Genomic DNA, 22764 nt, shown 5'->3' with positions numbered 1-22764 from the left:
GCAGAGAGAGTACAAAAAAGTGATCCTCTTTGAGGTCTGTGTGCTTTAACCACTGCCTGGTTGTCTCTACAGCTATCCCTTTAAACTGTTCCAGGTATAAATTCAGGAATTCTAATATTTCATATAATTCATATGTAATGAAATGGTAAGAAATTCCATGTCCATGATGAATTCACAACTTTTCTTTAATTCACTCTGCATGAAATTTCTCTCTTCAATGTTTTTCTTTTTCTTTTCTTTTTTTTTTTTTTTTTTTCTCAGTATTTTCTAGGAGTCCATTTTCATCTTCTCAGTGAATCTATTAGAAAATCAAACATTCAGTGAAGTATTAACCAGTCCTTGACAGGTTTGTGTCTCCTAAAAAAGAAAGTGCAAGGAGTTTAAATAAAACTTGAAGAACACAATAAAATATCAGATAGTTATCTTCTGGCATTGTCTTTGTTATAGACAAATGTTCTAGAAAAAAATGACTAGGTGATGCATTTCCATTAAAGAGACGTAAAAAATGAACACTTGAATACTAGAACTGCTCTGTTTTTAGTGTTCATAGTCCATAAACCAACTGAGGAAAATACCAGCAGTATCTTATGTTTTCTCAGATATTTTAAACCCATTAAAACTTAACAAGAAGTTCTGATATAACCAAATAACTTATAAGGAGGGTTATTACATTAAATTTGTAAGTGACTTGCATACGGAAATGACCTTTGCACACAAGAATGAAGCTAAGGGTATATTAAATGCTGAAATTAGCAGATGTCATAGATACCTTTTGGAAATAATTATGGGTTTAACAGGCTGTTATGTTACTGTGCTCCCTAGACCGTGGTTTAACCAGATGCTGTTCTAAACCACTTTTCACACCTTCAGTGAAAAAAAGTCCATTGATATTCTTTGGCTTTATATAGACTGGTTATCCTCCAGCACCCCATTTTAAAGGCTGGTGGGCTGCTGTGGTTGATTCCTTTCCAGTTCTTGGCTCCTGGCCTTAGAAGTGTCGTGTTATAATTTGCATTACTACACTCACTGATCTGCAGAGTGCCCTGTGTATTTGCCTGGGATTGGGAAACTGTTCATTGCTGGTGTCTCCTGAGCTTTGAAGCAAAGGGTCAGGAAGTCTTTGAGTATAGTTATCACAACAAGGATGTATTTAATGTCAATGCTAAAAAGATGCAGTTCCAGATGGAGGTGAAGCAGTATATATTGGCTTATAAGAACACTAGAGATGGTACTTCGCTTTCTCTTATTCGAGAGAACAGGGTATGGCCTTACTCAGAAATAACATCAATTTTCATTTTACTGGGCATAACACCAGAAGAACAGAGACAGTAAGGATTTTGACGGTGGCCAGGATGTTGGTGAGGAATAACACCCTTTTCAACAAAAGAAACCAAGACCTCCTGAAAGAAAACCATCTACACCCAACCCAAAACCTTTACATACCCTAAATCAAACTTTACCACACAGAATTGATACCAAGTGCTTTTCATAAGTGTCTACTAAACGCCACCATAGTGTTTGAACATTACCTAGTTGCTCTTTTGCTGACTGCATTCATAATCAAATCTCTTGGCAAGACAAATCTTTCTTCTTTCCCATCTGACATCTGCTGCAATTCCCTTTCTTGCTTCTCATGCTTCTAATCATGACGCTTTGCTGCTGTTCCTGAGACATTCACATATTTCTTTCTCCCCTTCTTTTCATTTCTAGATGCTGTTTCTTTCAATTGCCTGCTGTGGAAAACTCTCTGCATGCCTTACATCTGAGGGGCAGCCTTGCGCTACCTGTCATCTCTCTTTTGATTTGTCAGATTTAAAAAATAAAACCACATATTAAAGCTGTGATGAGCAGTCAGAGTCTAAAACTAATTTGTCCAATGCACTGCTTGAAGATAGAGCTTTCACATTATCAGATACAGTTTATAATGCAGTCTGAAATGTATCTTGAAGCATTTTCATCATTCCCTATGAAGAGAGAGATTTTACAGCGTTCTACCCAGACATTTCTTCCTGGCATCAAAAATAGCATCCGAAAAGTAAATAAACTGATTAGGATACACATGAAAATGTGCTGGGGGTAGTAAGGCAGCAGTAATGTGAACCAGAGGATGCTCTTAACCCCTAAGGCTCCAAATAATCATTATAAAACACCATTTCTTTCACAGAAGACTTTCTGCAGGAGACATAAAATAGATTTTAAGGTACAGTGAGTGCTCTCTTTTGGATGAAAGGGACTAGACAGAGCTGCTTTGTTATTTTGTTTCAGTTTGTCCTTTAATCTTTCCACTTCTGCTGGTGGGGACTATTCTGGTGAATAATATTAATTCACCTCCTGTTGAGCTTTCCTTTGGTTTCCTAAATGGGTACTTCTTCTGTTTCTTGGTCACAGGGATCATATGTCACCAAAGGAAAGACAGACATTAAATGCATGTGCAGTTCTTAACCTTTATTCTATCCACCATCCTGCTTTAACTCTGCCTTTGTTCCCCCTTCTCCATCCCAAGCAAAAACAAAAATAAACAATCAAAACACAAGCAAACAAACAAAACCACAACATAAGCAGGAAAGTAAATTCCTGTCACCAACACCTTGAATAGTTTTTGTATTTTCCTTTCTCGGTCACTCTTTTAACCTCTTCAAAATGTTGTACACCATAACTCTGTAGCAGCACTTTATGGAGAAGAAAGCTTGACCATGCCATTTGTGCAGATATTCAGTTCTGGGAGAAGACTTGCAGTTGTGCCAACTCATAATTCAGTTGAAATATTTTTTTCTGCACTAGAAATAGTGAAACAAACAAACAAACAAACAAAACCAGCTATTGCTTGTTACTTGTTCCTTTTTACCAGAGTTTCAAGGAGAGAAATTTGATCAAATCCCTGATTCCTGGAAAATCTGAGGAGAAACAAAAGACAAAAGCTAGATATTTGGAAAACTTTTCTCCCTGTGGCCAAATGAGTGAAGATAGGTCAATAATAGAGTCTGATCAGAGACAACCTTGCCTTTGCAAACCTCCTCCTCTATAATGACACAGAAGCTGAGCAGTTCCCATGTTCCCAAAAATCCTGCAACTGAGGAGCAGAAGTTCAGACCAAGAAGTCCCAGACACATTTCCTTTCCCCTGCTGACAGTCACATTTAAAGTTAAAAGAGGTTATGTCATTAGCTGTGTCATAACACTTGGAAGACACCTGCAGGACTTCTACCTAATCCCCATAAACTGAGTTTGTGTGGTGGGAGAGGTATACTCTGCACCAGTTTCCACAGACCCCCTCCTTCTCCTCTTGTCAAGTGGGACACCTACAGAAGCTTCCCACAACTGTTATCCTAGCATACACCTGGGTTTCTTTCCAAATAAATTTGGAGCCATGAAGGTATGATGCGTAACTAGATCTCATCTCATTGTGTAATTAAAATATGGCCAATGTGCTCTGCTAGGGACTAGTCTACTAAGGGCACCATGGGTTATAACAATCTTTAGTTCACTCACACTGGGTGAGGTTTTCTCATTTATTTTAACTAAATGCTGTGTTGCACAGCATCCATCATAACATGACAGAGATTACTCACAGGCCTCCTGTTCCTATCATGAGACACTGCTGTCTCCTGAATGCGTACTCTTCCATGATATTTAGGCAGTTCTTTCATACAGTCTGGTTGGCTGGGAAATGGCCTCATCAGGCAGCACAAAAGCACTCTGGAGAGATGCAGAATATAAACACCATTAGTATTTATCATAGTCCTGGAATAAACTGACCTTGGATAGTAGTTCATCCAGTATGTAATAATTCACTCTGAATTAATTCATGTGATTAGTACAGGTTCAATTCAGAAAAGTGCCCTTTTCCATTTTTGGTATCCCACACTGGCACAGGGAATGAAAATCAGGAATATTGTTCCATACATTTTCTGAGTCAAATCAGAAACTTCTTTTAGTCTATACCAAGTATGCCTTTTCATGTCTTCATCAAGAGTGTTGCAGTAATCTGTCTGCCAAGAACAAACTTGTTATCTTTTGGCCAGCAGCGAAGGAGGTGTGTCCATTGCCAATTAAAAACCATTTTCCCAGATGGTTAGGAAAGCTTTCGTATCAGGTACAGCTAACAGAGCAGATGGATGATATCCATGGATAACTCCAAACAAAGACCAGTTGTAATCCTAAAATGTTGCTACCTCTGACGGTTAGCCAAGATGGTTAGCCAATTTTGGAAGTTAAACTCCTGAGTTTACTGTTTTTGTTGGCTGTGTGTGGCTTCTGATATTTATCTGGCAAAATGCTATGGAGCAAAACTGCATATGATGCAAAATAGAGTGCCCAAGAGAACAGGACTGGGATACCCATTCACAGTATTGACTTCTCACCACTGTGAAAGCAACAATTTGGATTGAAGCCTGGTCATTCAGGCAAGTTTGTTCCAGAACATCTGATATGATTGCTTTTGAGGTACAGGTTGCTGTGTGGACACTTGAGCAGAAAGTCTGTAGCTCAACTCATTTAAGAATGATTCTAGTTTTTTTCCTTGTCACATTTCTGGAACCTCTTAAAAGGTGGTAGATTGTAGGTAGAAGAAACTCTGTGTGTTCATGAAAGTGTGTTAGTGCACCAAAATATCTTTGATTTTTTTTTCTCTACAAAGGACTCATAAAAAGAAACATGATTTTAATTTTAGATTATGTCAAATTCTTCTAATAAACTGACTGATTTAGCAATACTAATGTTATTTCAGATACTTTTGTATAGAATAAACTTGACTCATTCCTGGTTTTATCAGCACATTCACTGATTTCTTTTGTCGTAGCATGTTACCCAACATTCTATATAAGCAAAATAATCCCATACCCAAAAAGCTTTTTCTGATTCCAGATTCACTGTGAAATACTGAAATTCATCTGCTTAGGAAGCATGTCTTCCTTCAGTCTCCACCAATTTCCACAGTTCTTTTGGTATGCTAAACTTTGTCTCTCTATTCCTTTTTTTATTTTCCTCTGTCATACTCTCTGTGGTAAAAAAAAAAAAAAAAAAAGCACTTCTCTTAGCGTTTCATTGCAATTAATCTTATTACTAGACAAAAGCATATGATGGCACTTTAAAACCAAACCAAAACAAAAAAAACAACACAAAAAGCAAGCAAGCAACCAACCAAAAACAAACAAACAAACAAACAAACAAACAAAAAAGAGCAATACAAATAAAACCACATGTACAAGAATAAAACCAAGGAGGCTTGTAGAAATTTAAAACTGCGGAAGCTTTAAAGACAGCCAATATCTAACCAGAATACAAAAAGCTTATCTCAGTTCTAGAGAGCCTGGAGAATTTAGTGGCTCCAGCAAGCTGTTCTGAGTCAGTGCAAAGTATTAGCATTTAGCATTAGGCACTACTAAAAATATATAAAGAATGAAAAGCATGACTGTGAATCACTGTTTTGAGTGAAGCAAACTAGGTTTAGTGAGTCTAGCTAGCATGCCTGTAAACCCAGCCGATTTTTTAATGGCTGGGATAACACTGTCTATAATGTGATTATAGAAATAATATTCACAAACTGCATAGCATTTTTTGAGTCTGTACGTTATCCATGTAGTCTTAAGAGATATTATTTCACTTAACCTATGAAGTAATATATAGTTCGACCATCCAGGTGCATCTTACCTTACAAGTGTTGTCTGATCTTTCATCTTGTGTTTCTCTAAAATCTGAAACTCTGAAATCTGTTAAAACTAACCTAGGACAACAAGGTGCCTGTGGGCTCAATGGGCAGCATGCTTAAAGGGATAATTTCTTTTCCACATAGCTAGGTTTCATTCAAAATACAAAGAAAACTTTAAAGCTGCCATTGAGCAGTTTTAATGATGCAGATAAAGAGATGGTCTGTTAAAGACAAGGCATTAATTTGCTGAGAGAAATCTTGAGTTGTAAAATGTGAAAAGCCCAGGAAAGAAAATCTAACAAAATAAAGACAAAGAACTCATCTAACACTGTGACAGAACAGGAAAGGTCAGGCTTAAATTCAAAAATAGGAAAAAGGACAAGCCTTGGAGGTAAAGAAGAAAGAGAAAAAAACACAAGCTTAAAGTTGGGGAAGAAATAAATAGAAACAAAAACAACAACAACAACAACAACAACAACAACAACAAAACTATGAAGAGTACACAACTAGAAAGCTCAACAAACAGTGGACAGAATAATCCTCTAGAAGACTTGAGACATGAATAATTACTCCTTTCATCAAAATGATGGGCCTCTTAGTTGGTGTACACTGTGACACTGTACCCATCTAGCAGTTCTGGCATGAACCTTCCAAAGCAGCCAACCACCAGAGTAAGTGAGTAATCTGGATCTAAAATTCTTCTTGAAACTGATGCTTGCCTGCATTTAAAGTTAGTGAGGAAGATGTGTCCGTGGTTCTGAAGGGGTGTCTCAATCTGGAGATGAGATCTCACCCTTTTCAGAGCTAATAATAATATCTGTTTGACTGAATGCTTTTCTGGGGCCATGGTGATGTCTGTGCACCACATTCCTGCTTATTCTGCCATATGGTTATCTCTGTGTGAAAAATCTGACATGCCCTTGTTAGTTAACACAGAGAAGTGTAGGAGGAACTTCTTCATTCAGAGGGTGGTGAGGCACTGGTACAGGCTGCCCAGAGAGACTAAGGATGCCCCATCCCTGGAGGAAGGCCAGGATGGACAAGGCCCTGGGCAACCTGCTCTAGTGGATGGCATCCCTGCCCATGGCAGCGGGGTTGGAACTGGATGGTCTTTAATGTCTCTTCCAACCCAAGACATTCTACGAGTCTATGATATGATTCTATACCACTGCGATTGCCTTCTGCTATATCTTCTGCTGTACCAGCAGTACCAAAGTACTGCAAAGCATAGTTTTACAGTACTCCAAACCCCTGACTATAAATTGGCTGTGCCTATTTGGAACTGAGAGGAAAATAAAAGGGATGTCAAGTCTTTGTAAGCAGCAGATATCTCTGTTTTTCCTCAAAAAAATAACAATAATACCAAGTGAGTCCCATATGTTGCAATGGGCTTGGTTTTGCTTATTTGTTTGTACCTTTTTGTAATGCAGCAGGAATGCTTGTGTCAATCCCAATGACAGATAGAAAGGAAATGTTACTGATACTATGCTGAAGCAAGATGGGGCTGCTTATCAGGACAAATGGCAGAGGCAGGAGACCTCCCACTTCTTGTCTTCTGAGGGAATGCCATGACTTCTGCTCTTCAGTCCTTTCTCATTGTTCTCATTGTTGTGTGAGATAATCAGATGGAGCCTGGCTTTAGAAAAAGTGCTTGCCTCTCAATTATCTACCCTCATTCTATAACACTTGCAGTTGGATTTGGTTTATTCCTCACCCGTATAAGTAACTACACAAATCACTTGCTACGGTTTTTCTCCTTCTTCTCAAGTCATTTTCTTTTCAACAGTGATAGCTGATGAAGGTCTGACAAGTCTATAAATCAAAGTTGTCTACTGACAGAACAGAGGGAAATGACTTGAGAGGCATTCAGATCTTCTTTACAGAATAATATCTCAGCCTGCACCTCTGATTGTTCAAGCTGGAGAATGTTCTGTAAGTTGCCTGAACACAAAGCTGGGTATAGACATGTTTTTTTAAGCTCTTGCTCAGATTGCTGGAAGCAGGTTAGATGCCTTGCTTATCTTGTTCTTCAGCGTATTTAATGAAAATAAATCTGTTTGCTAAGCAAATGGCAAGTGTTTGCTTTTCCATTTAATAGGATTTTTTTTTCAACCGTATCTGATAAGAAGGGCAGCAAAGCACAAAGGTAAGGGAGAGAGGTTTTTTGTTTATTTGTTTGTTCTAATACGAGCTTATGCCTTTTTAGTGTAAAAATGAAATCATCAAATCATCGTGTGTTATACCACTGTCCTGGGCAGTAGCAAAGCTGTTGTCCCCTTTGTCAGCGAAACCCTCACACCTTGCCACCTGCTGGAATCCTAAACTCTGAGCTGGGTGGATAGGCTCCTTACACAATGGACAGGAAGAGATGGCTCAAGCTGAGGGGAAGCTGCCTAAGTTGCTCACAGAAGAAGTACAAAGGAAAGGGGTTAAAGGAACCACGAGCTGACATTTGCACAGAAGTAACACACTGTTAGAGTGAGAGATATAAAGTCTTTCTATTAGACATTCAAAGTTGAGTTAGTATTATGCTTCTCTTCCTCTCTGTGCTTCTCAGCCTCATTTTTGAGAACAGAATGGTGCTCAAAGTCAGTCCTAGAATAAACTAACAATGTCATTTTGGGGCACTGACCTGGAACAGGAGAAGACTTGAACTATGTTCACATACTCTTCCTAATCTGTTTAGCTCCCTGAAGCTATTCAACATGCAGTTGCTGTTTGCTTGTAATAGTTATCTGTATCTCAAAGCTCAAGCCAGATTGTCTTGCATTTGTGACAGCCAAATTTATGTAATGGAATTATTTCACCAGCAGTCTTCTCTCTTCCTTGTCCATCCTCAGAAGTGATCCATGTTCCTAGTTTTGCTACCCAAGATTTTCCTGAACCTTGCTGAAAGTGTGCCTTGCCTGTCATTAACTTTAGATGATTACAGCCATTCAAAGCAGATATTCAAAACGCAAAGGTGATCTGTTTCCTATCTTATTTCTACTGGTGAACCCACTCAAACTTTGAAAGCTGGCAGCAGTTTGTCCTTTATTAGAATTGCCCTCATATACAAGTCCATTGAGGATGACATGGGAGCCTGGGACCATGCTGCTCAGAATGGTTTGAGAAGCTGTTGCTTCTTGGAGCCTGAAGGCAGAGAATGTGCTTTGATATCCATGCGCCCTCAGGAGAGACATTATAGAGGTGAGAACACTTCCTAGGAGCTTAATTGATGGAGACATCAGTGAACAGCTGAGCACAATATAGGTCCTTGTGTGTTCCAAAGGGACAAGATCTTAGCTCACATAAGGAGTCAGCTGCCCTGTAAGTGTGCTTCCAAGCGTGATAAAATCATGTGATTTAGACTGAAATGCAAGGTATTTGAAAAATAAGTTTGTGCTCAAGAAATGCATCATAGATTCACACGTACAAAGCACTCAGCTCGTTCAGATGAAAAGTGGGTAACGTAGATAATTTTCTGAAGTTCAGGCAGTCATGTATTCTTAAATGCCTGTAAATCTGTTGTTCTAGAGCTCAGTTTCACTGTGTTTATAGGTTTATAGGTAGTTTTAAAAGTGCATTCGGGAGAAGCCTGCATATACCTCATACCTGCCAGATGGATTTGAATCAGAAACTCTGCAGCCATGTAGCTTGTCTTGCAATGTTTTGGCTAAGAAACTTGGCATGGAATTCAGTGTGCTATCATTGCCTGCAAAAGTCTGTTTAGATGTACTGAAAATATGAAAGAAGGCTGCAATAGGACTGTACGTGAGTTTAGATCTGTTCAGTGAAGATTTATTTCTTCTTTTATTTGCTGTACAAAGCTTCAAGAGAGGGGAAGGAAAGGAGAGATACCTAAGAACATAGATGTCCTACTGATAAGAGTACTTCATGAGTTGGGTTTTGAGTGTAGTTTTCCCATATTCCAGTTTGGTACTTTTCCTAGGGCAATATATACATGTATTGTGCCTGTCATTATTTTTTACTCTGGACCTTAGGCAAGCTCTGAAACTTTTCATGGGTTTGCAGATTTGGAAATAGGAAAGCTTCTGGTTTCTGTTGGGATACAGAAAGTTTATTCCTAATGTGGTAGTAACATAGGATAAAGTACTTTATCATCAGAGTTCAAAGGCTGTTTTTAACTATTGAAGTTTTTTGTTTTCCCTTGTAGAATCTGTGTTAATTTGGGGCTCAGTCTGAGTCTTGAACCCAATCTCCATATTCTGGTTATTTCTTGATTCTACCTTGGCTTTTGCACTTCTGCTCATATCTGAATTGAGTCTGTTGGCAGCCCAGTCTTTCACACCGGCAAAGAGACTGGCTCCAGTTCTAGTATTGCCCTGCAGGCATTTGAGAAGCACCAAGTGTTTCTTGGAGGGAGAGAGGGAGGTAGGATAGGATTCACTAAAATAAATAAATATCCCCTTTTCCCCTTTTCTGTTGTTCATGACTGAGGAGATTATACTCTTATCTGCTTAACTGCACATCTCATAACTCAATTCGACTCTTACCATGTTGTCTAGAGGTCTCCAGAAAGCCCTCTGGTGTTCTGTGATCCATAATAATTATGAAGGCAGTGGTAAAGAAATAGGCCAATAGGATCGACAGTCCAAACTACTTTTCAACGTTCCTTTCCCAGGCTGTAGGTTTTATTCCTCAAAAGTCTGTCTGTCAAATTCCTGCAGATAGGAAAGATCGAAAGGTGCAGGCCAGAAGTTACAGGGGACTGATTATTTCTTTGCCCAGGGAGCCTTGTAAAAGAACAACACATTAACAACAACAACAAAACAGAAATTCGCCATCTTACAGAAAAGAGACAAGCAATGAAAAGAATTGCTCACCAGAAGCAAAGGAGCAGGAGAACACAACAACAAAAAAAAATAGTATTTTCTATTCTCATATAAAGGTGAAAGAAACAACAAAAGAGCAGCTGACTAGAAAGATATCCACAATCATCTTCAGTAGGCTTACCAGAGAACTTGAAAAAGAGGCCTTTTACAAATCCACCTCCGTCATCCTTTTTCCCCCCTTTTTTATTAACTAAACAAGTGAACCGGAATTATCTTCAGCCACTTTCATTATTTTCTTATGAGTTCTGTAAATGTTTTAGTACAAGAGAGATAAACAAATAATAGATTTTATGTAAATATCGCTTGCTAATGATGCTATCAAGAGACTCAGAAGCAGGAAATGGGAGGAGTTGATAAACAGGAGAGGTTAATTGAAAGTGCCGTGCAAAGTGGGTTTAAGACATGGCTGCTGGGTGAGGAGACTGTTGTGTTCCTTCAGTTCAACCAGGCAATGAATATATTTGATTATTTGATTAAAGGCTAGTGTACATGTGAGGGATAATGCACCTAAGAGATGATGAGGAAATATACTGCAGAAAGACTTTTATTTACTGGGATCAAGGAAATACATAGCCAAGGAAAATATACCCAAAGAGACCTAAGCATCTCTCCTTGTGTCATCCAGGTAACACCTGGACTTTCTTCAATGTCAGGTATGAGAAGACTGTGATGTGCCATGTCTTGTTCTTCCTACATAGGAGCTCTTTCAGGCCCTACCCTCCTTCCACATTTTATCATGTTCTGCATATTTTCTTTCCTCACATGAATGTGGCTCATCAACTATGCTAACATTCTCTGAGGCCCCAAACTAGAGTAAGCCTGGACCAGAACAGCATCTGACTAGAGCATTAGAAGTTGGGAAATCTTACCAAGACATGTTTATTTAGACTCATGAACTGCATCTAAATAGAGCAATGGAACTATGGGGTTAGAAAATATTTCAGAGACAAGGAACATGCTGTATTAAAGCTGAATTAATATTTGGGAAGTGTTATAAAGTGCCTAGTGTTGTATTTCATTAACAATAGATGCATTATATGACCCAGAATTACTTGGTTTCATAGCACAAAATGGGACTTTACTATCTTCCAAAAGTAAGGCTTTTATAAATATTAATATGGAGATCAAACTATGAGAAATGAGGAAGCTGAAAGAGATTGAGAGGGTTCCTAGTCCTTGACAGATATTTCTATATTGGTCATAGAAATGTTCACTAAATCTTAGCTTCTGCAGAAGAAATAAATTATCTGGCAGCTAAAATGGCAAGGGTTTTATATTATTACTGTTTTTTATTTTTTTTTATTTTTATTTTTTTCTGTTTATTACATTACTAATGTATAAAGAAGAAAGACATTAAGATAGCTCAAGATCAACTTATTCCAATGTTATAGGTAACCCCAGTGTGACCGGTTATTTTTGCATCTCACTTGTCCTTATCAGATGTTGTCCTGGTGTAAACAATGTATAAATGAATGTAAAGAAAAGTCAGATCCGAAGACTATGAAAGTAAGGCAAAAGGTATTTGAGAGAGAGAATCTGCGAAGGAAATATTGTATGAATAAGATAGGTGAGGTAGATTGCACATTTATATATACATTGAATAAAGTATTATCTAAATAGTTTCAATGACTGAGCTAATTAAAAATAACTCAACTGAGTCTGAGCAAACTCACAGAGGAATTAGATGAGTGGAAAAGTGCTAACATAATTGAAACCCATCCCATGTTGAAGAAAGTTGCAGCTGAATTTCTAGAAGAAATTGTGCTGTTATCAGACAGAGAAAGAAGTAGCCGTACCTGGGTTATACATGTTTCTTTTGCACTCACTCTTGACTCTCAGGTTTTTATAAGTACAGCCAGTACTGCTCAGCAGGTTGTGTTCATCCAAGATGCATTGAAAATTGGTCTACAAAAAGTATCTAGACCATTGTCTATATTAGAGGTAGCATTATCTTCTCCACCATTATTGATTCTGTTGGTCATTTGGACACTGGTGCTGTGTTTCATAGTGAGGAAAGATGGATAGAATGACCCTGTAGTGAAGAAGTTGGTGGTATCTGTCTTTGGTATGTTCTAAACATGATTTGTGTTCACATATAGATTGGTTCTGAAAATAGACGGTCAAACACCATTAATCTATTTTTTTTCTAGTTTATATCTGGTTTCTAGGAAGTAATTCAACTCCAGGAACAGAATCTGCTAATGCTATTGAACTCTCTTCCCAAGAAAAGTTTAGCCTTTGTTCCACATTTGCCTCAGCAAGCTGCTGTTTTTTTTTTTTTTTTTTTTTTTTTTTTTTTTTTTTTTTTTTTTTTTTTTGTTGTTTTGTTTTGTTTTGTTTTTAATCCAAAGAAGTGCATAGTTGGACCCTGCTATAATGCAGTATAGCAATGACTGACTGGTGTTTTCAGCTAACCTGTTTGACTTCTCTGAAATAGGCTAGAAACGTTTTCACAGTCAGTTGCAACAGAGAGGTGGTGTGAGGAGCTGTTCTTACTGAACCTCAAGTATTTCGCCTCAAGTTCCTTGCGCTGCATGTTACTCTTCTAGCTCACCACTCCCTAGCCAGTGTTTATGCTTGCCCTCAATAATTGTGATCCCTTCTCACCATTGCCTTCCAGCAGATCCCAGTCTGTGACCTGGGAGGCGAAGTAGCCCAATAGATATCCAGTAGCTGACTGTGGTGACATGAGTGTCAATCAAGAGGCTTCTACACTTAAAACCACCCAACCACACTGCGTCCTCCCCAAGCCCAGCTTGTATTTGCATCCTAATGCGGATTTTGAGTCTATGTGAACAGTGACACTTAGTGGCAACTGCCAGAACTATGCCTTCAGGAGTGTAGCCTGTGTTTTCACTGGAAAGTTTACAAGTTGTGATATTGCAACATATCTAATTGGCTGGTTCTCTCTCTGAGGTAATCGGAAAGGTCAACAGTAGCCAGGCAACTTGGCTTGCCAGTGGATTCGTTCATGTGCTAGCTAAACTCTGTTATAAATGGGAAAAAAAAAAAAAAAAAAAAAAAAAAGGAAAAAAAAAGGAACAAAAGGAACACTAACTTGTCTGAGTCTGAGTCACATTAATTGATGTAGGTGATGGTGTTTGCATGTGTAAATGCTCTTCTCTGAATAGTGTGATTAAAATTATTTGGTATTAGTACTTGAAAAATCATGAAGTCCTGGTACAGAGACCAGGTTCAATTATTTCTAAATCCCTATTAGTTCTTTCTTTACTATGTACTAGTCTCATTATTCTGGGTTGCTGGCCTTCACCTGATCTTTTTTGCCCTTTATAGGTAGTGCTTTTATTGGCTAGTCTATCTCTAGATGAGATAATGGTTGGACAAATGTATTTGACTCACTTGCATTTATGGAAATGGGAAGACAGACTTAGTGAATGCCACCTTTCATTAGTCCTCTGAAGACTTACGTTTTTCTTTTCTCCCTTTCTTCTTAATTTCTCCTGTTGACTCTTGGTTTGTGTTGCTGTTTTTTTCTGCATAATGTAAAACATTTCCACTGCTGAACATGCCAGTTGCTCTCCTTTTGTAAGAAAACTATTACCTGAAATTGATAACTGGTATGTGTCTCAAATAAAATGTGCAGCTGATTACCTGTGGTTGTGATTTCTCCTTGCATAAAAGGAAATATCCTCATTGTTGACTGCAGATCAGCTACAAAAAGTGGGGAATTGCTTTGCACATTATGTTGCACACAAGGAAATGTTGTCTTTGTTGTCATGTGCATTATGGAGCATTGTGTCTTGCTACATTGCTGCATACCTACATAGCCTGAGGGGTATAACGCTGTGAAGACTGGGATAACTGAGGATAAGATAGAGACTTTGCATTTGGCAGGTAGTGTTGCTAGATGGCTATATCAATTATTATTTTTTGTCTCTGCCATGGGTGAGATAGAGTGAACAACTACCCATAGTGGATCTGGATACTTGGCTTTATTTAGGAACAATTAAGATTATATTTTATTGTCTCATACAGTCACTTGTTCCCCCCTCAGCACTGCATTCAACAGGGCTCAGCTTCCCTCCCCATCAGGGAGATCATTGTTGTTCTAGGAGGGTGGGACAGAAAGTTGTGTCAGTTTGTGCTGTGCAGCTGCTTTCCCGTCTCATCTGTTTGTGACCAAGGTCCCTGGGTGTCCCCAGTGTTTGTTCCCATGCACCTCCCTTATCTCCAGAGTTTTCCCATACTTCAGGGGTCTTTCTTCCATTGAGGATCTTCACCTTATGGGACCCTTTCTCTGAGTTGCTAGCACCCAGTTTTCCCAGAATCACAAGGCATGATCATCCTCCTAATTGGTGATACTGTTTCATGTTTGTCTTTAATTGGAGGATTCAGGATACAGCACTCCTCTTTAGACCTGGTGTTACCAAACTCTCCAACCAGCCCACACAGTCTGCAGACAGCAAGCTGCACACTTGTATGTGAGAGTTCAAAAGTTCAGTTTGGGACATTCACCTGCTCCTCATACATCCAATTATCTGCCACTAATAAGCATTCACAATTTAAGTTGTTTTTGTTGTTGTTGTTGTTATTATTTGTTTTGTTTTGCGTACAACAGTCTCAAAGCACAAGTTTAATTTTATTTAGAGATGCATCATCCACTTGTCTTTTAGCTGCAACTAACTCATTTCTTGCCAGATCTTTTCAACTTCCAAAGCCTGGAGTTTGTTAGGTTCACAAGAACTTTGCAATAAACTTTATTTTAAATTTAGTCTGTACTTAGTTAGTGTTGGTTTACATACACACCTTTTTCTTTCTTTTTTTTTTTTTTTTTTTTTTTTCCCCTCTGAATCTGCAACAAATTGACTGTCTCTACTGAAACCTTTGAGACAGGGCCCACTCTTCAAGAAGTTCTCTTTCCTCCAGTTCTGCTATGCCTGAAGTTATGTCTAGATAATGTGATTAAGAGCAGGCTTAAGTGTGGACTAAGGCATTTTGTCTCTCCCCAGGATTTGCTTGCTTTCTGTATTGGTGACCTTAGCTTAGATTTAGCTCAACTATAGACAAGAAGATGGAGCCAGATTTGTCTGGTGCATGGTGGGAAAAAAAATGTGCAACAAACAAAATCTGCAACACAAGACATTCATATTTGATATAAGGAAAAAAATACCATGAACTTTATCAGACATTGGACCAGGCTGCCCAGAGAGGCTGTGAAATTTCCTTCCTTGGAGATATTAAGAGGTCCATTACGTAAAGTCTTGTTCTACTTGATTTACATGGACCTGCACTGAGCAGAGGGTTAAACCAAAAAAAAGAAAAAAAGAAAAAAAAAAGACCTTAATCTCAAAATCATGGTGACTCATTCCCATTACGTTTTCCTGAAGCTTAAGACATGCTTGGAGAAAATGCTTATCTAAAGCCTGAAGAAGGCCAGTCAAACCTTGTATTTGTTGCTTGAATTTTCTGACTTGTAGTGATCATAACAAGAGATAAAGGGATAGTGAATTTACACAAATCATTAATTACCACAGTCGATATTTTGCCAACTAGAACTCCAAATAACATATTTAATGGCAGAGGCAAAGAACACAGAGGCAAGACAGGAGGAAGGATAATCATGTTTTTTTCATAGTCTGCTTGGCCAGAATTATTAAAATGAACAAACAAAAAAGACCACTGAATCCAAAAGAGAAGCGCTATAAATTGAGCTAATTTTTAGGTGGTGACTTTCTTCATCTTTTCTGAAAATCAAGGCCTCTTTGGGTATCTCTCATAAGAACTACAACATGGAGGCACCACAAATCACTAGTTACTTTGAAAAACTAGCTTTTATATAAAATTAATTATTGTTCCAAATGAATAGCAATCAAAACAGCAGAGCTAGTTAAATGAGTTTTGAAGAACCAGTATTCCATGGAATTACATATCTTTGTTGCAAACACTAACAATAAATTTATTCAGAATTTGGTATAAAAGGAAACTAAAAGACGAGTTCCATGCTATGCAGAAATGTCTTTTATTTATTTATTTGTTTACTTTTTCCCCCTATTGTTTGCTTTAAAGAAAACATGTTTAATTCATTTGGTATGAAGCCAATGTCAGTTCCAGTTGTCTCTAGTTTATATCTGATAACCTTACATTTTAGAATCATGAAATGACATGGACCTGAAGGGACCTCTGGATGTCATTTGGTCCAACTCGCCATTTAAAGCACAGATGACTCAGATCAGGTTGCTCAAGCTTTTGTCCATTCAGATTTTGAATATCTCCAAGAACCTCTCTTTGCAGACTATTCCAATATTTGACACTGTTATGGTATTTTTTATCTATTTTTTTCTTTTCATAACATCTGATCAGAAACTCCCTTGTTACGCCTTGTGTCTGTTTCTTCTTGTTCTGCCACTGTACTCCTCTGAGGAGAATCTGGCTCCATTTTCTCTATGCCTTCCCATTCAGTAAAGACAGAAAAGACTGAAACACTTTGACTGAAGAAAATATTTTGATTAAAAAAATAAAAATAAAAACAGAAAACAAAAATGGATAGATTCTTGCCCACTTTCTATATGAACCTTTTCCTTTCTGCATGTCTTGGGATAAAAAGAATGTGTGTGTGTTGTGAACCCCGAATGAGTGAGTAATGAACAGCTAGTACAAATTTTGAAACAAAACTAAGCTTCTGAACTTATGGACTTTGTTAAAAAGTGTACTAAGTTGGAAGTATGAAAACATATTTGAGGGAAGAGTTTTAAATGTAAATATTTGCATCTTAAAAATACATTTTCTGTTTCAGAATATTTAGAATAATCTTGGAGGTGTAAAGTGTAATAATAATAAAATCTTCCTTACGTATTTTTATCTCTTGATGTTCTACATATTTTCACAGAAGAATGAGTGCAGTTAAATTATTCATCGCCCCCCCGTTCTTTCGATGCTGAGCTGTTTTGCAAGTGCAATTCTTAATAAATTTTACAAGCTAAAATCTGAGAGCTGGTAAATGTTTGGAGTACCTGACCCCAGAAGGATCAGTGTTAGATTCTTGCTGCTCAACAACATAGCACTACTTTTCAGCTCTGAAAAGCTGGTATCTATATTTTCTCTGTGTATCCTTTCATACTGAACAACACATTGCTTTCATTTCCAGGTATTCCTGTAATTGTGCCTTCCAAGTGCAGCACCACAGCACCTTCCAAGTGCAGTACACAGTTTGATGTGATTGCCTGTTACGATCTCTGATTATGATGGAAGTGTGTTTCCAGCTACATCACTCCATCTCTCCTCAGTCAAATTCAATTTCAGTTGGAGGGAGCTCTGCCATCCCCTGCCCGTCATTTGCTATTGTCTTCTTTCACTGAGTTTAACCTGTTGATGTTCTGAGTGCCAAAGGCGTACCATTTGATTTTAAAAAGCCGCCTCCTTGGTGAACACCTCAGGGTATTTTCAGCTCTATTTAGATTTGGGCATTGCAGTTTTAAATTGCTACTTTGGGCTCTATTGAAAAAATTTAAAAAATAAAATGTCAGTGTGCACAAACAGGTAATTGAAAATAGCACTGCCTAGGAACAAATACAGTTTTCCTGCAGATTTCCTTAGCTTTTGTTTAAAAGCTCAGCATTAGTGTTTTTTTTTTTTATATATATATATATTTTATTTAGTACAAATGTTAATCATGATAAAATGTCATTGGCTTGGGTAGCTGTATAATGGTTGTTAACATATCCATTTATGCAAGAACAAATGATCTGCAGGAGCTGTGGTACACAAAAGTAAGAAATCCCAGGTAGTCATCCATTAACCTCAGGAGTGTAGTTGCCATTAATTTATGAATGTTTGTTATTATTTTTCACCATAAAATACTTTATTTATTCCACACACATTCAGGTTATAGTAGTATAGTGTCTGTGAGTGGTAAAATACTCAATATTCAACATCCTATAATCATAAAATATGTTTATCCTGGAGTCACAATAAATCTTTGAATTCTGACAAAACGTATAGACTGCATAGCTAGTATCTTGATGTCTTGTCAACTCTGAAGTCATTTATACTAGTGCAAATAGTTAGGCAACATTTTATGAACTTAGCCTTACTTTGCCTCCCTTTTGCATCTGTGTAAATTCTATACAAAGTGCAAGATATTCATCTAGTTTCAGTGGGAGCACTATAGATGAAGGCCATAGAGAGCGCTCAGATAATTGTCTGTGACAACCTAGGTTAAATTTTCTTTAACAAACGTTTTAGTGAAGTGATCATTGTTTTCATCTCCAAAACTTAATTTAAAAAATCTATTCCAAAACATTATTTAAAATAAATTTAAAAAATCCATGAAGACCAAATCAATATGTTTTATCACTAGTTTGCACTAATACTTCTCAAGCTAACATTTTCTTACTCTAAATACTTTATTGGCAAGATATTAGTAGTGAATAAAGCATAGATTTCTATTGAATTTGGTAGATCATTTCATTTCATTTACAGATGGGTACAGATCTACTGTAAAGCATTGCAGACACTTAAAGAATTTTTGTGTGTATCAACTGGTGCAATGCAGTTTTCTATACTGCATTAAATGGTGTAATTGGATGATTCCACAACCTTCTCTTCCTTTCTTCTGGTTACCTTAAGTCAGTGTCTTTCACTCAATGCGGATGTATCTGTAAACAGCAACCCGCTTTGGCAGAAAGTGGTCCACACTATTGCCTTGTGTGCTCTTGGTCCTCCACAAACATGAAAAATTTAGGTAAAGAAAAAGAACCCTGTAAAATAATCTAAAAAGCAGAAAGCACAATTAAGTTGTGAATGCTACACATGCTCCCAGGAAGACATAAGGAAGACTGAGGGATGGGAGGATTTTGTTGACCTAAGCATTTTGGAAACCAAAGTCAAAATGATGACTTCAGTCTGTGGCATTAAACAGGTCAACCCTGAACTGTCTTGATAATATCACACCAGACTGGCTTTTGGAAGGAGTCAAGCACTTTCTCTGCTGCTTGTAGGTTCCTTCCTATTGGTTTTGACATCACTTTATGTTTACATAGTGCTATAGTGGCTTTACATTTGTTGAAATTCTAGGTCTTACAAGATTGACTGTTGGTATGAGAAAATGTGGATGTTGATCTTTGGAAGTCCAAGTTATTGAAGTTGTGTTCACTTCCAGTCAGTCTTCACTCATTCACAGATGTCTCCCAAAGAAATCAATATGCCTTTTCAATCAGTGTCTCTTTGACAACCGCTGTTAGAGAAAAATCCTTGCTGATGTTGCCCACATGTCCATAAGGCAAGTCACAAGGGACCCATATTCTCTGTTATGGGCAGGTTGTAAGGGGATCTGAGCATGGAGCAACAGTTACTTTTGGGTATGTTTTACCAAGGGATATGACCTACAGCTGTTCCTGTGCCCAGCCTAATGCCTAGGTAAGCATTTTGCCTCATGTGAGACCGTGACATGGAAAATCTTTTCCCTCTCTCAGCAGTCCTGTGATCTTGTGGTTTCTGGTGCTGGGATGCTGAGCACAGAGCGCTGGTGATTTAAGCTGTTTGGCTTCGCTGGAGAGTGAGTCAGGAGCACTTGCTTAGTCAGGCACAGCTGACAGTCGGTTGCAGAAGCGGTCATGTATTGCCTTCCATCTGTGACCATCACTGCTCCCGCGTGGCTGACCACAAAGCCTGCATACCTGCCGCAGCTGAGGCTCTCTGGGCAGCTCTGCTTACTCTCGTGCCTGCCTTCTGACAGTCTTCTCTAACTTTGTGAGAACAGTTCAAAGCCCTTTCTTCACAAAACAGGCAGGTTTTCCTCACAGGACAGGCAGCAAGGAGAAACGATGGCTATGCTCACATTGTAGGCAGAGTAATGATGGTGTATGAGGTGCCAAAACCACAGGATCATTCCAAAATCCTTGTATACTGAAATCATAAATGTTTAGAAGTGAAAAATTGATTTATAATGTTTAGGTATAGATTCTAGCACAATTGGGGGCACAAATGGGGGGTGTGTGTCTCAGAGCACCTAGATATTACTATCCTATGCGTAGTAATATCATAATTTAAGAAATGATTTCTTCAGATTTATTCCACTCCTAAGCCATTACTTATCTTGACTGCATTGTGTATTATGCATGAAGACAAACTTAGGCTTTGTGGAAAGAATGTTAGCTTGAGATTTCCCACGTCCAAAAGTGCATGTTCTTTAATAATGTGTTTAGACAACATCAGCTTCAATCTAAAAGGATATTCTGTTGTATTTTGTTCGTGGTGTCTGTTACTCTGCTGCTTGTGACACACTCAAGCAGAGGCACACGCACATACAAACGGAACAACCTGCAGGGGAAAAAGGGAAAACCCCAGTCTTAAACAAAGATGATGAAAGCTTTTAAAAAGGCAATATTCTCAAATACAAAAGTGGTTAAAGAGGAGCAAGAGGAAAATATTTAAATGCAACTCTATCCATTTCTACCTGCTAATAAAGAGAGTATTTTCTGTGCCTTGTCTAATGGGAAAATAGAGCAAAAGAACTTCCTTTCACACTAGTTTCTATAGTGACAGTATCCTCAAAATCATCTTTATGCAATCAAAAATAGCTTGATAGTACAGTGTAGAAATGGAGCTTAATCAGTTTTCTACCCTGCAAAAACAAAACAGTTAATGATATTGAAAATGAAAATTTAAATTGCATAGAACATAAAATTCTTCTAGGTGAGTAACTGAACATTTGTTTGTTTCTGCTAATGAAGTGAGAGGTTGCAAAGAAAGGCTGTCCTACCCAGCCTCATAACCTCAGTCAAGGTCCGCAGGGTTCACCGTGCTTCTGTGTTTGGGTCCACAGTGTTACATCTACTTATTCCTTCATTTTTGCAGGTGTAAGTGAGTTCTCTTGTTTTCCGTGGGGTCTGTGACATTTCTTCTCAGCACAGACACTAGACAGCTGAACCTGTTTCTGTGGTGGACTAGGAGCAGCACAGATCCCATCTGGTCATATGAACTGACCTTCGTGCTATCACCCAGGAGGTCCAGACCCAGTCCTCTATCATCTCCTACCCTGCTGAATCCTCTCAGTGAGGTCAGATGAGCTACTTAGCTTCCCTTTCCCCCCACTTTTCTTTTCCCCCTGATTCCAGGAGAAGTCTTCAGGACTGGCACAGATCATTCCCCGGTGATTGATAAGGGCACAGTGACTGAAACAGCAGAAACTGAAGGACACTTGTTCCAGAAATTAATTGTGTTAGTGCTTAGGTAAAAGATTTTGTTCTTCAAGGACAAATGCTAGTTGAAACAGAATTTGAGAAGTTTTCTCTGTCCTTGAAAGTCCAAGAGAGCTAAATCTCAGCAAAACAATAGCAAGTCTGGATGATCTTTTGTGCCTGAATTCCTCCATTCTTTGGGATTTTATCAGGTGGCCCAGGATACCCACAACCCTTTCTGCAACTGGCATCTCCTAACAGACATCACCCCTTTCTTTCTCCTCTCTACAGTTGTCTCTTTCCTCAGCTGCTCTCAAATCAAAAGTTAAAGCATGCCCCTTTTGTCACTGCCTTGCCCCCAAATTCCATTTATTTTATTTTTTTTGGTTTGAGTGTGGGGTTCACCCAAACCCAAAATATTTCAGTTAACTTCTGTCTTTCATTATCTGTGGGCTCATCTTCCAGACAGAGTGGGCAGCAATTTGCAAAGGACTTAGCTAGTTCACGGCTGATTCATTACACACTGAGACATTAAATATTGAGCAATTTTACATAATTAACCAGAATTCCTAAATTACATGCAGGCAGGTTCCTCAGACAGTCACAGCTGATTATGCTTCAGTTACTGATGAATAGTAGCAGTAAAAAAAAAAAAAAAAAAAAAAAAAAGATCAGTTTCTTCCCAGGATTGTTTTTACAGACAAGTCTGTCTGTCATGATGTAACCATCCCAACAGCATGCTTATTTAGCTGCTTAACTGATTTTACCCTCAGAGCCACAAGGTACTGTTAGAGGAATAGTTCACAAAGTCTAATTAAAAAGAATGACACCATTATTTTTCATGTGTATCTCTGTTAATGTCCTCGTGCATATCAGGCTTCATTATTCTTCATGATTATAGCTCTTTGTTTGCAAACATGCGAGTCGAGAAATAATTACGAATAATGCAGGTCACCCACAAGATCAGAGGGGCAGAAGTGATCATTGAGTAGTTCTGTTCCTGGAAAATCAGAGAGAAGTGCCGGAGCATTGAAAGCCTGCAAGGCAACATATGCCTGATGCTCAAAATGTATAAGGTGCCACGAGCTGTTCAAGGGTTATGTGCAGCAAGGAAACCTTTGATGCATAACCAGTTCTGGGAGGCC

General features: G+C 38.3%; 1 protein-coding gene and 1 long non-coding RNA gene across 3 annotated transcripts in view; one reads left to right on the top strand and one right to left on the bottom strand.

The window, feature by feature from the left end:
• The window catches only part of GABRG3 (gamma-aminobutyric acid type A receptor subunit gamma3), a 331802-nt gene that overhangs the window by 126941 nt on the left and 182097 nt on the right, over positions 1 to 22764 (top strand). The gene's annotated exons all lie outside the window — the stretch shown is intronic.
• Positions 3581 to 6312, bottom strand: LOC121059184. The gene is made up of 3 exons (XR_005814452.1): positions 5649 to 6312; positions 4839 to 4996; positions 3581 to 3695 (listed from the first exon to the last, which is right to left on the bottom strand). It is a non-coding gene; the product is annotated as an uncharacterized LOC121059184 (long non-coding RNA).

Source organism: Cygnus olor, chromosome 1 (assembly GCF_009769625.2).
Source record: "Cygnus olor isolate bCygOlo1 chromosome 1, bCygOlo1.pri.v2, whole genome shotgun sequence".
Taxonomy (NCBI): Eukaryota; Metazoa; Chordata; class Aves; order Anseriformes; family Anatidae; genus Cygnus; species Cygnus olor.
Note: the sequence above shows the minus strand (reverse complement) of the source record. Positions and strands in the feature narration are given on the sequence as shown.